Here is an 11,678-nt window from a genome sequence, read left to right on the forward strand (position 1 = left end):
CTATTGACCTAGTATAATTACTAGTTACCATTAATAACAAGAATAGGATAACATTGGAGAGAATTCCCACAAACTTCATAAAATGCACCACACCTTAGTGTTTTTCAAACAAACAAATTATCTGCTTAAATATATGTTTATCTGGAACATTAGTATCGGCGCCAGCTCTAGGTTTAGGACTTTGCTCCTATTCTTTAAAAAAAGGAGGAAAAGTTGAATAAATTTACAAGAAAGTAAAACTACTTAAGCAGGGCTCCCACTTAGCCAAGTTGGAACCATGAGTTGTGGCGAACTGGCGTAATCTTATGGCATGCAGTTTTATCATTAAAACATATTTCTTAATATCAAGAATTACCATTGCTTTACAACGTAAACTTATTTCTTGATATCAAGAATTGATTTCTTGATGTTTTAATGATAAAACAGCTCGCCATAAGCCGAGCCAGCTCGCCACAACTTGTGGCTCTAACTCGGCTAAGTGGGAGCCCTGCTTTACACGATAACTGTTGTGGAAATACTCCTGCACGTATACACCAGGCACGGATGCAGGATTGCTTAGGGGGGGAGGGGGTGGGGGAGGGGGCAAATTTTAAATTATGCGAGCCAAATATTGGTACATAATGGTGACACCGGCAGTGGCGAAATGAGCAAAAACGTTTGGGGCCGGGGGGGGGGGGGTAGACAACAAAATCTGAACCACCCCACTCTTACAAATTCAAATTCATATTCAAACTTTATTGATTTTAATCCAAACAATAAAAACAATATGGCCGATAGAGGGCAGCCTTGTCTTATTCCTCTCCTTGGTCAAATGGGACAGATGATCTCTTTTTTAATATGTCTCACTTAAATATAAGTGAAGCTAGTAAGAAGTCGTGTGATGAGAAAATTACATTTGGGGAATGTACTTCAATGTTAAATAAAATGTATTTAAACAAATCGCCTGGGAATGACGGTTTGTCAGTGGAATTTTATCGCATTTTTTGGCCTGATATAGGGAACCTTGTTTTGGACTCCTTCAATGCCTCCTTTGAGAAGGGTGAATTGTCCACCACACAGAAACAGGGTGTAATAACGGTAATAAAAAAGAAGATAAAAACCCTTTATATATTCGCAATTACAGACCAATTACCCTCCTTAATGTGGATTATAAACTTTTGTCTAAAGTGTTGGCGGAAAAAATAAAGAATGTATTGGAAGAGGTGATACATGTAGATCAAGTTGGATTTTTGCCTGGTAGGAATATAGGAGAAGCGGTGAGAATTATTGACGATGTCATATTTTACACACAGGTATACAAGGTACAGGGTTTTCTAGTAACAGTTGATTTCGAGAAAGCTTTTGACACTGTCTCACACTCATATATGAATTTCTTACTGAAAAAATATGGTTTCGGCCCATATTTTTGTAGATGGATAGAAGTATTGTACAAAAATGTAGTTGGCTGTGTCATGAATGGGGGCTTTTCCACAGGCTATTTCGAAATAGGCAGGGGAGTAAGACAAGGAGATCCCTTAAGTCCATATTTATTCTTGTTAATCATAGAAACGTTAGCAGTGGTTATTCGCAATGAACAAAAATTAAAAGGTATTTTGATAGGCAATATACAGACGAAGATAGTAATGTATGCGGACGACTGTTCAATTTTTTTGAAAGACACAGAAGACATGAAAATCTTAGAAAAAATATTAGATTCCTTCTCTCAGGTATCTGGATTAAAAATTAATAGGGACAAAACACACATTATGAAGCTTTGCTCTTCTGGTCACAGTAATGAAAATGTGACCGGTATAACATTAGGTAAGATGGTTTCTCTGGTAAAAGTTCTTGGAATATACTTTTTTTTGGATATTAATGTTAAAGAAGAAATGAATTATAAGGAAATACTGAGCAAAATAAAAAGATTGTTAGGGTGGTGGAAGCAACGGGATTTAACACTTTTTGGGAAAATTCAATTGGTTAAAGTTTTTGCAATCTCTAAATTACTATATGTGTCTTCTATTATTTTGGTACCACCAAGTGTTTTCAAGGAAGTTGAAAAGATATGTTTTAATTTTATATGGAATGGACAGGATAAGATAAAAAGGAATATTTTATATTTGAACTATGATAAAGGGGGTTTGAAAATGTTGAATTTCAAGTACATGATCTATGCACAGCGTGTAGTGTGGATTAAGAAACTGCTTGGTGGCAATAATGACATGAAATGGAAACAATTTTTGGAATATATATTCAGAACGGTAGGAGGAAAGTTAATATTTCTTTGCAATTATAATCCCAAAACAATCAATATTAAGGCACCGAATAATTATATACTTGGATATTTTGAACATCTGGAATTATCTAAAGGAGAAGGAATATATTGTAAAAGAAACACATAATGAAAATCAAATTATCTTTAACAATACTTTTATTGAAGGTAGGATAATTCCTTTTAATGCAAAATTATTTCATGTGAACATTTTTCAAGTTAAACATTTGACGGACGCAGAAGGTGATATGAGATCAGGGGACTATTTCATAAGGAAAGGTCTTAATGTAGACGATCTGTTTTTTCTTAATGATCTATACACCAAATTGTCAGCTGCCTGGAAGATTAAGAGAATTTGCAGAGGGAGAGATGATACTCTAAATGACACTGTTGATCTTTCCAACATCAACTTTATCATTAACAAAACAGTGTATTCTTTTGAGTCTGTCTCTTCCAAAATGCTCTATAACATTTTTTATTGCTATAATACAAGTTGCATTTGTTTTTAAACATCCAGAGGTAATAGCTTTAAATCTAGATAAGTCGGAAACTACAACATGTTTCTCAATCCCCAGATTTTCCACTCTAGATGGGAAGTTAAGGGAATTTCAGCATAAAATTTTACATAACATCATCTTTTGTAATGATAAATTGTATCTTTTTGGATTAACACAGTCAAATTTATGTTCCTTTTGTAGAAAAGAAGTAGAAACCTATTGTCATATCTTCTTTGAATGTTCTGAAGGGTCCAGAATATGGAATGAGATGGGAAACAGTTTAAAGATGTTTCAGTTTCTTAATATGCAATGGATTGATGTGTTGCTTGGTTTCAGAAAAAATATGAAAGATAATATATTGTTAAATCATGTATTGATTTTGGTCAAATATATGATTTACAGTAATCGTAAAAAAGGAAAGTTCCCAACTAGCAAAGAAATATGTAAGGCTGTAGAGAACTCAAAAAAGTTGAACATGAAAAAGCAAAATTAAAGGACAAACTGCCAATACATTATCAAAAATGGAAAAATTTTACCCCTTAAGGCAGGGGAATTGATTGTATATATATTGTAATTCCTGTTTCCTGTTCAGTCCCTCACTTTCTCATCGATCCGGACACTTACCTGCTATCGTGTTTGCTTGTTGTTTATATTTTGTATTTTAATTTTTTTAAATAACGGTATAGTTAAAGACCTCCACTGATACAAGACCCTTATATAGTTATAATGAAAAATGCACCTTATCATTATATGTAAATATAAAAAAAATTGTTATCATGGATTATGAAGCAGCACCTCCACCTTATACTTTTTGTGTATATAAGAAAATCTTTGTTCAGATTGCTTGATTTATATTGAACTAATTAATTTGCTTATTATGTTGTAAAAAGTGTTCCTTTGTATAATGTTGTATCCAAGTATTACCGTCACCTTTTCCTTTTTTAAGGAATTGGAGCACATTCTGTACATTTGTTTTGAATGTGTACTTCATTAGTTTGGATACAAATGGAAAATATTTTTTTAAATATGTCTGTGTTTAAAATGTATGAGACAATGTACTACATGTATTTTTATACTGTAAGAACAATTGTGTTCCTATTCATCATTTTATATAATTATGAAGATCTGAATAAAGGCAAAAAAGCTTTTAAAAAAAAAATCTCAAAATTTCTCGTTCTCCATCCATTAACAATATTGATCTTCAACTTTTCTTTAAGTAGGTGGGGGGGGGGGGGGGGGGGGGGGGGGGGGGGGGGTAGTATTTACGATCAGACACGTAAAGCGTTGCGTAAATTGGCGTGGGGTCTAGGGGCGAATTCAAGGGGTGGAGCCCCCAGAAGATTAGGGGGTGTAGGCTTTTAATTACGGTCAGATGAACATATTTTGATACCTCATTTGTGACACTGACAGGTCAGGAATTGGCGTGGGGTCCAGGGGCGGCGGGCCCCCTTGAAGCCAAGGGGTTTGGGCAATAAATTACGGTCAGATGAGCATATTTTGATACTTTATTTGTGACCTTATTTCTCTCATTATCTCAAAATTTCTCGTTCTCCATCCATTAACAAGTATTGAGCTTCAACTTTTCTTTAAGTAGGTGGGGGGCGGTAGGTATTTACGATCATCAGACACGTAAATCGTTGCGTAAATTGGCGTGGGGTCTAGGGGCGAAGGCCCTGCGTGAGTCAAGGTGTGGAGCCCCCAGAAGCTCAGGGGGTATAGGCATTTAATTACGGTCAGATGAACATATTTTGATACCTCATTTGTGACACTGACAGGTCAGGAATTGGCGTGGGGTAAGGGGCGGCGAAGCCCCCTTGAAGCCAAGGAGTTTGGGCAATAAATTACGGTCAGATGAGCATATTTTGATACCTTATTTGTGACACTGGCAGGACACAATTTGGTGTGGGGTCAGGGGGCGGAGCCTCTGGAAGCCCAGGGGTTTTGGGCAATATTTACGGTTAGATGAGCATATTTTGATACCTTATTTGTGACACTGACAGGTCAGGAATCGGCGTTGGGTCCAGGAGCGGAGCCCCCTGGAAGCCAAGGGGTTTTGGGCAATAAATTGCGGTCAGATGAGCATATTTTGATACATTATTTGTGACACTGGCAGGACACAATTTGGTGTGGGGTCAGGGGGCGGAACCACCGGAAGCCCAGGGGTTTTTGGGCAATATTTACGGTCAGATGAGCATATTTTAATATCTTATTTGTGACATTGGCAGGTCACGAATTGGCAGTTGGGGTCCAGGGGCGGTGCTCCCAGAAGCTCAGGTTTTTTATACATTAAATAACCGTCAGATGGGCATATTTTGATACCTTATTTGTGACACTGACAGGTTAGGAATAGGCTGGGGTCCAGGGGCGGGGCCCTCTTGAAGCCAAGGGGTTTTGGGCAAAAAATTACGGTCAGATGAGCATATTTTAATATCTATTTGTGACACTGGCAGGACACAAATTAGTGCGGGGACCAGGGGGTGGAGCCCCCGGAAGCTCAGGAGTTTTGGGCAATATGTTTTGAGCATATTTTGATACCTTATTTGTGACATGGGCAGGTCACTAATTCGCGTGGGGTCCCGGGGCGGAGCCCCCGGAAGTTTAGGGGTTTTATTCATTAAATTACCGTCAGATGAGCATATTTTGATACCTTATTTGTCACACTGGCAGTTCACGAATTGGCGTGGGGTCCAGGGCGTCGAACCCGTGAGTCTCATGGGTTTTATACATTAAATTACCGTCAGATGAGCATATTTTGATACCTTATTTGTGACACTGAAAGGTTAGGAATAGGCTGGGGTCCAGGGGCGGGGCCCCCTTGAAGCCAAGGGGTTTTGGGCAAAAAATTACGGTCAGATGAGCATATTTTGACATCTATTTGTGACACTGGCAGGACACAAATTGGTGCGGGGTCCAGGGGGTGGAGCCCCCGGAAGCTCAGGAGTTTTGGGCAATATGTTTTGAGCATATTTTGATACCTTATTTGTGACATGGGCAGGTCACTAATTCGCGTGGGGTCCCGGGGCGGAGCCCCCGGAAGTTTAGGGGTTTTATTCATTAAATTACCGTCAGATGAGCATATTTTGATACCTTATTTGTCACACTGGAAGTTCACGAATTGGCGTGGGGTCCAGGGCGTCGAACCCGTGAGTCTCATGGGTTTTATACATTAAATTACCGTCAGATGAGCATATTTTGATACCTTATTTGTGACACTGAAAGGTCAGGAATTGGCGTGGGGTCCAGGGGCGGAGCCCCCGGAAGCTCAGGGGTTTCGGGCAATAATTACGGTCAGATGAGCATATTTTTATACTTAATTTTTGACACTTGCAGGTCACAAATTGGCGTGGGGTCCAGGGGATGGAACCCCCAGAAGCTCAGCGGTTTTATACATTAAATTACCATCCAGGGGCCCGACTTAGGGCCATTGGCTGGGTTCAGGGGGCAGAGACTCGGAAGCTCAGGGGTTTTAGGCATTTAATCACACTCAGATGAGCAAATTTATCACCTTAATTATTTTGTGACAAAGGCAGGTCACTATTCTCTCTTTCTTTCTGTATGAAATTGCTATTTTCCAACAAACGCATAAGAAAGTATAATTTACTAAACATTGAGTAAAAATCTCGGAAAATTTGTCCTATTTAGCAACATTTGTAAATCACCAGAATCGAGTTAGAAATGAATCACGTTTGAATTATATATATATATATATATATATATTTTTTAGAGGGGAGCATCTGTCACAACCCAAGCCCCCCCCCCCCCCGCCCCCCAATCAGTACGCCATCCCCCCCCCCGATCTTAACCTTGTCGGGAAAAATCGTAACTTATTTTTTTTCTTTTCTTCTCTCTCCTATTTTCCTTTCCTTTCCCTTTCTTCCCTCTGTTTAAGGTTTGCTGGGGGAGGCAAGAGCTTTTCGCCCCCCCCCCGCGATCCACACGTTGTTGGTGGGATAAATCGCAACTGTTCCCCCTTCTTTTCACCCTTTTGTTTTCTCCTTTCTCTTTTTGTTCCCTTTTAGGTCTCCTCTTTCCCTTTCCCTTCCTTCCCCACTTTTTGTGTGTTTGGGGGGGGGGGGGGGAAGGTGCCCTTTGCCCCCCCCCCGAACTACAACTTGTTGGCGGGAAAATTGCAACTGGTATCGCCCTTCTTTTCTTTTCTTCTTCCTCTTTTTTCCTTCCCTTTATCTCCTTTTTTCTTTCCCTGATATTGGGCTTTTTAAAATAGGTTCAAGAATGTAGCCTATGATGAGCGTCGAAACGGATCACGTGTACGTGCATTCATTTTCGGCACCATATGCACGTGGAGTGCATTTTTGTGAACACAACCGTGCAAAAAAGATGTAACAAATTGTAATTCAGTAGATAATAATAATGATAATAAACTGTCACGTATATAGCGCATAATCAATGAAAACTGCTATATGTGCTTTACATACGCCTCTCCAAGATTACTTTACTACGATACAAACAGAAATCCAGGAGGAGAGCGGCTGTTCAAGCAAGGAAGACTGGACTCAACGCCCACAAGGAACAATATCTTCGAAAGAAACTTTATACTGAGGAGGTAATACGCCAAGCCAAAGTAGACTTTAAATCGTCTCTTATCAACCAGATTAAAACTGAACCAAAGAAGTTTTATAATTATACAAGACACTTCTCTAGATTTTCTGCTACAATTGAGGTTCTTAAACACGATGGAGTAAAGATAACAGATGACCAGAACAAAGCAGAAATTCTGAACGAGTTTTTTGCAAGTTTACTGAAACCTGAACCACTTGAACTTAACCTCAATCTACCTCTTCCCTAGATACCACATGACAACTTTGTATCTGACATTGAAACTTCTCCTTCCAGTGTTAAAGAAAAGCTTTCGAATTAAGCTTTACATCATTATAGTCAGGTCACTATATGGTAAAAAAACAACCAAACCCCCAAAATTGCAACAAAAGATTTTTCAACGGTTTCTAGTAGTATTCGACCTCAGGAATAACATACTAAAAGTATATCAAAATCGAAGGTTCAGAAAGCTGTTGTTTTCAAGATGGCGTCCAAGATGGCTGCCGATACCTTACACTGGCCTTAAATCACTTATTATACATCCTAGTGACATAATTTTGGTGTCTATCCCATTATTTCGGGGGTCAGAGAATTCATTGAGACAAGTAAGAATGGATAGCGATGGTCTAGGAAACCCCAAAATCCAAGATGGCGTCTAAAATGGCCATAAGTCACTTATTATCCACCCGAGAGACATAATTGGCGTGTCTATGCTATGGTTTTCGGGGTCATAGAATCAATTAGGATAAGTTAGAACGTTAAGCAGTGGTTCAGGAAATCACGAAATCCAATATGATGTCCAAAGGGCCACAAATCCACTCAGATTTCTCAATAGAAGGCGCACTTTATGAACAGGAAATGAACTTATGATGTTTCTCTCTCACGGTCTCACCCTTATGGTGTCGCCGACCCCCCCCCCCCCCCGAAAAGGGGTCAATTCAACTATTGACAGGTCATTGTCAACACTGAGGGAGGGGATCGAGGGGAGGGGGAGTGACAACTTAATAATAATATCTAGACACACATTCATAATACCCACAATACAATTAAAAATGTTTTAAAATATCGTGTTCATGTCATTTTATAGCGAATACACATGCAGATCTTCATGTTCCTTCATTTTGATGAGGAATATACTTTAGTAGGGAAACATCATCTTCTGCTTCACTATCAGGTGACTCGTTATATGGATTATGGCATACATCAGGTTGGCAAAGTCCAAACTGTTACATGTAGTCCGTAATCTCTGCAGTTATAGCGAGATGTGCTACAAGCAGTACATAAGTCGCAATGAATCAACTTAAGAAGATTATTAGGTGCAGCCTCTGTATTTGACATCAGTGGAACCAGATTATTGTCCTCTAATTTCCAGACCAAGTCTGTGACGTCCATGTCTTCTCACTCCCCATCCATGCCATGACTTGGTAGCCCCAGTGTGCCGCTCTAATGGGTCATTTTTTTCACCAAAAATATCCCTAAACATGGGTCCGTGTTTTCAAAATTTTCAAATTTTTTGGGTGTTTTCATTGTGAAATTGTGAAAAATGGGCTTTACTTCGAGAAAAATGACCCATAAAAATAGGTAGGGGTTTCGAGACTTGAGCGGCACACCCCCGGCCAAACCAAATATAATTACCCCTCCACCCCCTCACCCACACACACACCCAGGCTTGGTTGTATGTTCTGAGGGAGTAAATTTGGTAGAGGCTGGCGTAGGAGGGAGTTGCATTGACAATTTTCTTGACGAACAAGTTGTATCGTAATGATGCAACTGAGTCATTGTAGCGGCCACCAAACATGACAGACATTGCTTTGATACCGAGTTCCTGTAAGTTAGTTACTTTGGCTGACTTGGTTGAAGGAAAGTACTAGCACAGGAATCCCAAAATGAGGTTGCATTTCACAAGCTTCTGGAAGACTGCTTTCTTTCCTATTCCGAATATCCGGGAACTCGAATCGCAATCGGTTTAGGCATCCAGGAAAAGTAGTTGTGAGCATAGCATAGATCTTTACCCAGGTCCACTTTTAGTTGCTTACAGTTCTACACCGTCGGAGCCTTGGCTGCATTGTAAGAGTGGAAGTATATTTCCCTGTTTTCTGTTCCAAGGATTTTGCGAAGTCCAGTTCCTTTCACCAGGGTACCGATTGCTTCCAGCAAAATCATGAATGTCTGGAAGCAACCTAATTGCAAGTCAATCCCTTTCAGTGGGCTATTCTGGGATACATCGATGACTATAGCTCAGCGGCCTTTCAATATGCTGTTTAATAGTCTCGTTCAAAAGGGAAGACAAAGCTACGACTCTGGGAAAGATTTCGAAAGTAAAAAATTGTACCTTAACAAACCATAAATGCTGCTTTGCTTTGCTGTTTCAACGGTTCGTGATAGTTAAAAAAAACTAGGGAACTTGAAGTAGCAGAGGTGATGAGTTTTGAGCTCAGTCCGTTCCTACCTACACTTTTCGAGGCTACGAATGTCTTTCAGAAGGCTGATAAGCCTCAGCTAGCTCATGCTATAACCGATCATGCAAGTAAAGTGTCGAGTGAAGCCGTTAAAGAAGACAGAACAGTGTGTCCTTGATGCATCTGATACCACGGAAGACAGGAGACAGCTATGGCAGAATAGCACGATCATATCCTGATTTCACACCCCCCTCACTTTATGGTTCTGCAAATGTAGTTTTTGACGGCTATGGTGGAGGGCCGTCAATTAATGATAATACACACCAGCGACGTGGGCAGAATGTCCAGCCAGTTGTCAGATTCAATGCAGACACAGTATTCTCAGGCAAGAAGGATGAGTTTTTATCAAGAGACTGCAATAAGCAGCTAGGGACTCATAAATCTCATTAGTGAGGAACTGAGGAAGAGTAGTTGCACCGTCATCATTGTATCCGGAGATGCAGATGTACATATTGCTAAAGCTGCCGTGATTATTCTTCTCTTCGTCAGTCGACTACTCTGATTTGAGAAGACACTGACCTATTGGTGTTACTCTTGCATTACGCGGATGTGATAGCAGGGAACTATACTTTCGGTCTGACAATGCAGCCAAGGCTCCGAAGGTGTATAACATGGAGCAGTTGAAAATGGACCTTGTCAACTTGATGTTTGCCACAATCCATAGAACGAGTAACTTGATAATGAAGCAGAAGATGATTTATCCTTACTCAAGTACATTCCTCATCATGAAGGAAAAATGACGATCTGCATGTGTATTCGCCAGAAGATGACATGAACAACACAAGGTTTTAACATTTCTAATCGTATGGTGGTTGGGTATTATGAACGTGTGTCTAGATATTATTATTAAGTTGTTACTTGTGTCTTTGTCACTCCCCCTCCCCAGTGTTGACAATGACCTGTCAATAGTTGAATTGACCCTTTTTCTGGGGGGGGGGGGGTGTCGGTGACACTATCAGGGTGAGAGAGAAACATTATAAGTTTATTTCCTGTTTAAAAAGTGCGCCCTCTGTTGAGAAATCTTTGTGGTTTTGTGGCCCTTTGGAAGCCATATTGGATTTCATGGTTTTCTGAACCACTGCTTAACGTTCTTACTTATCCTAATGGATTCTATGACCCCGAAAACCGTAGCATAGACACCCAAATTATGTCTCTCAGATGGACACTAAGTGACTTATGGCCATTTTTATGTTATGGCGGCCATTTTGGACGCCATCTTGGATTTTGGGGTTTCCTGATCCACATGATTAATGTTCTAATTTTTCTTATGGATTCTATGACCCCGAAAACCATTGCATTGTCATCCCAATTATGTCTCTGGGATGGATATAAGTGACTTATGGCCTTTTTATGTTATGGTGGTCATTTTGGACGCCATCTTGAAAATAAAAGCTTTGTGAACCTTCGATTTTGGTGTAATTTTAGTATGTTATTCCTGAGGTCGAATACTACTGGAAACCGTTGAAAAACCTTTTGTTGCACATTTGTTTGGGTCAACCCATATATTGACCTGACTTATGACTTTATCTTGCTTCAGCTCTTGCATCTTTTAATACCAAATTCTTGAAATTGCAACCATTTCTATGGCATGAATTGCACACAATGCAGAATTGCATATTATCTGTTTGGAACCGTAGGGGCGTTGCATCTGAGTACTACTTTAGCAGGGTGGTCCACCAAAAGTTTTAAAGCCCCTCTACAGTGTTGGGAGCCCCAACAATTCGATGGCAAAATTTCACCTAGATTATATCATAATGTGAAAAAGGATTTTATTTAAGAAACATTTCTGCAATGGTTTTCAAAACAAATGTGTTTGAAGTTGAAAATTGATGACAGAAAACCCAAATTATGTATTTTTAAAGTCAATATTTGTTTTCTCAAACACATTTTTTCGGGGGGGGGGGGGAGCTTTGC

This window comes from Strongylocentrotus purpuratus, unplaced genomic scaffold (assembly GCF_000002235.5).
Source record: "Strongylocentrotus purpuratus isolate Spur 01 unplaced genomic scaffold, Spur_5.0 spur5_scaffold_1, whole genome shotgun sequence".
Lineage (NCBI taxonomy): Eukaryota > Metazoa > Echinodermata > Echinoidea > Camarodonta > Strongylocentrotidae > Strongylocentrotus > Strongylocentrotus purpuratus.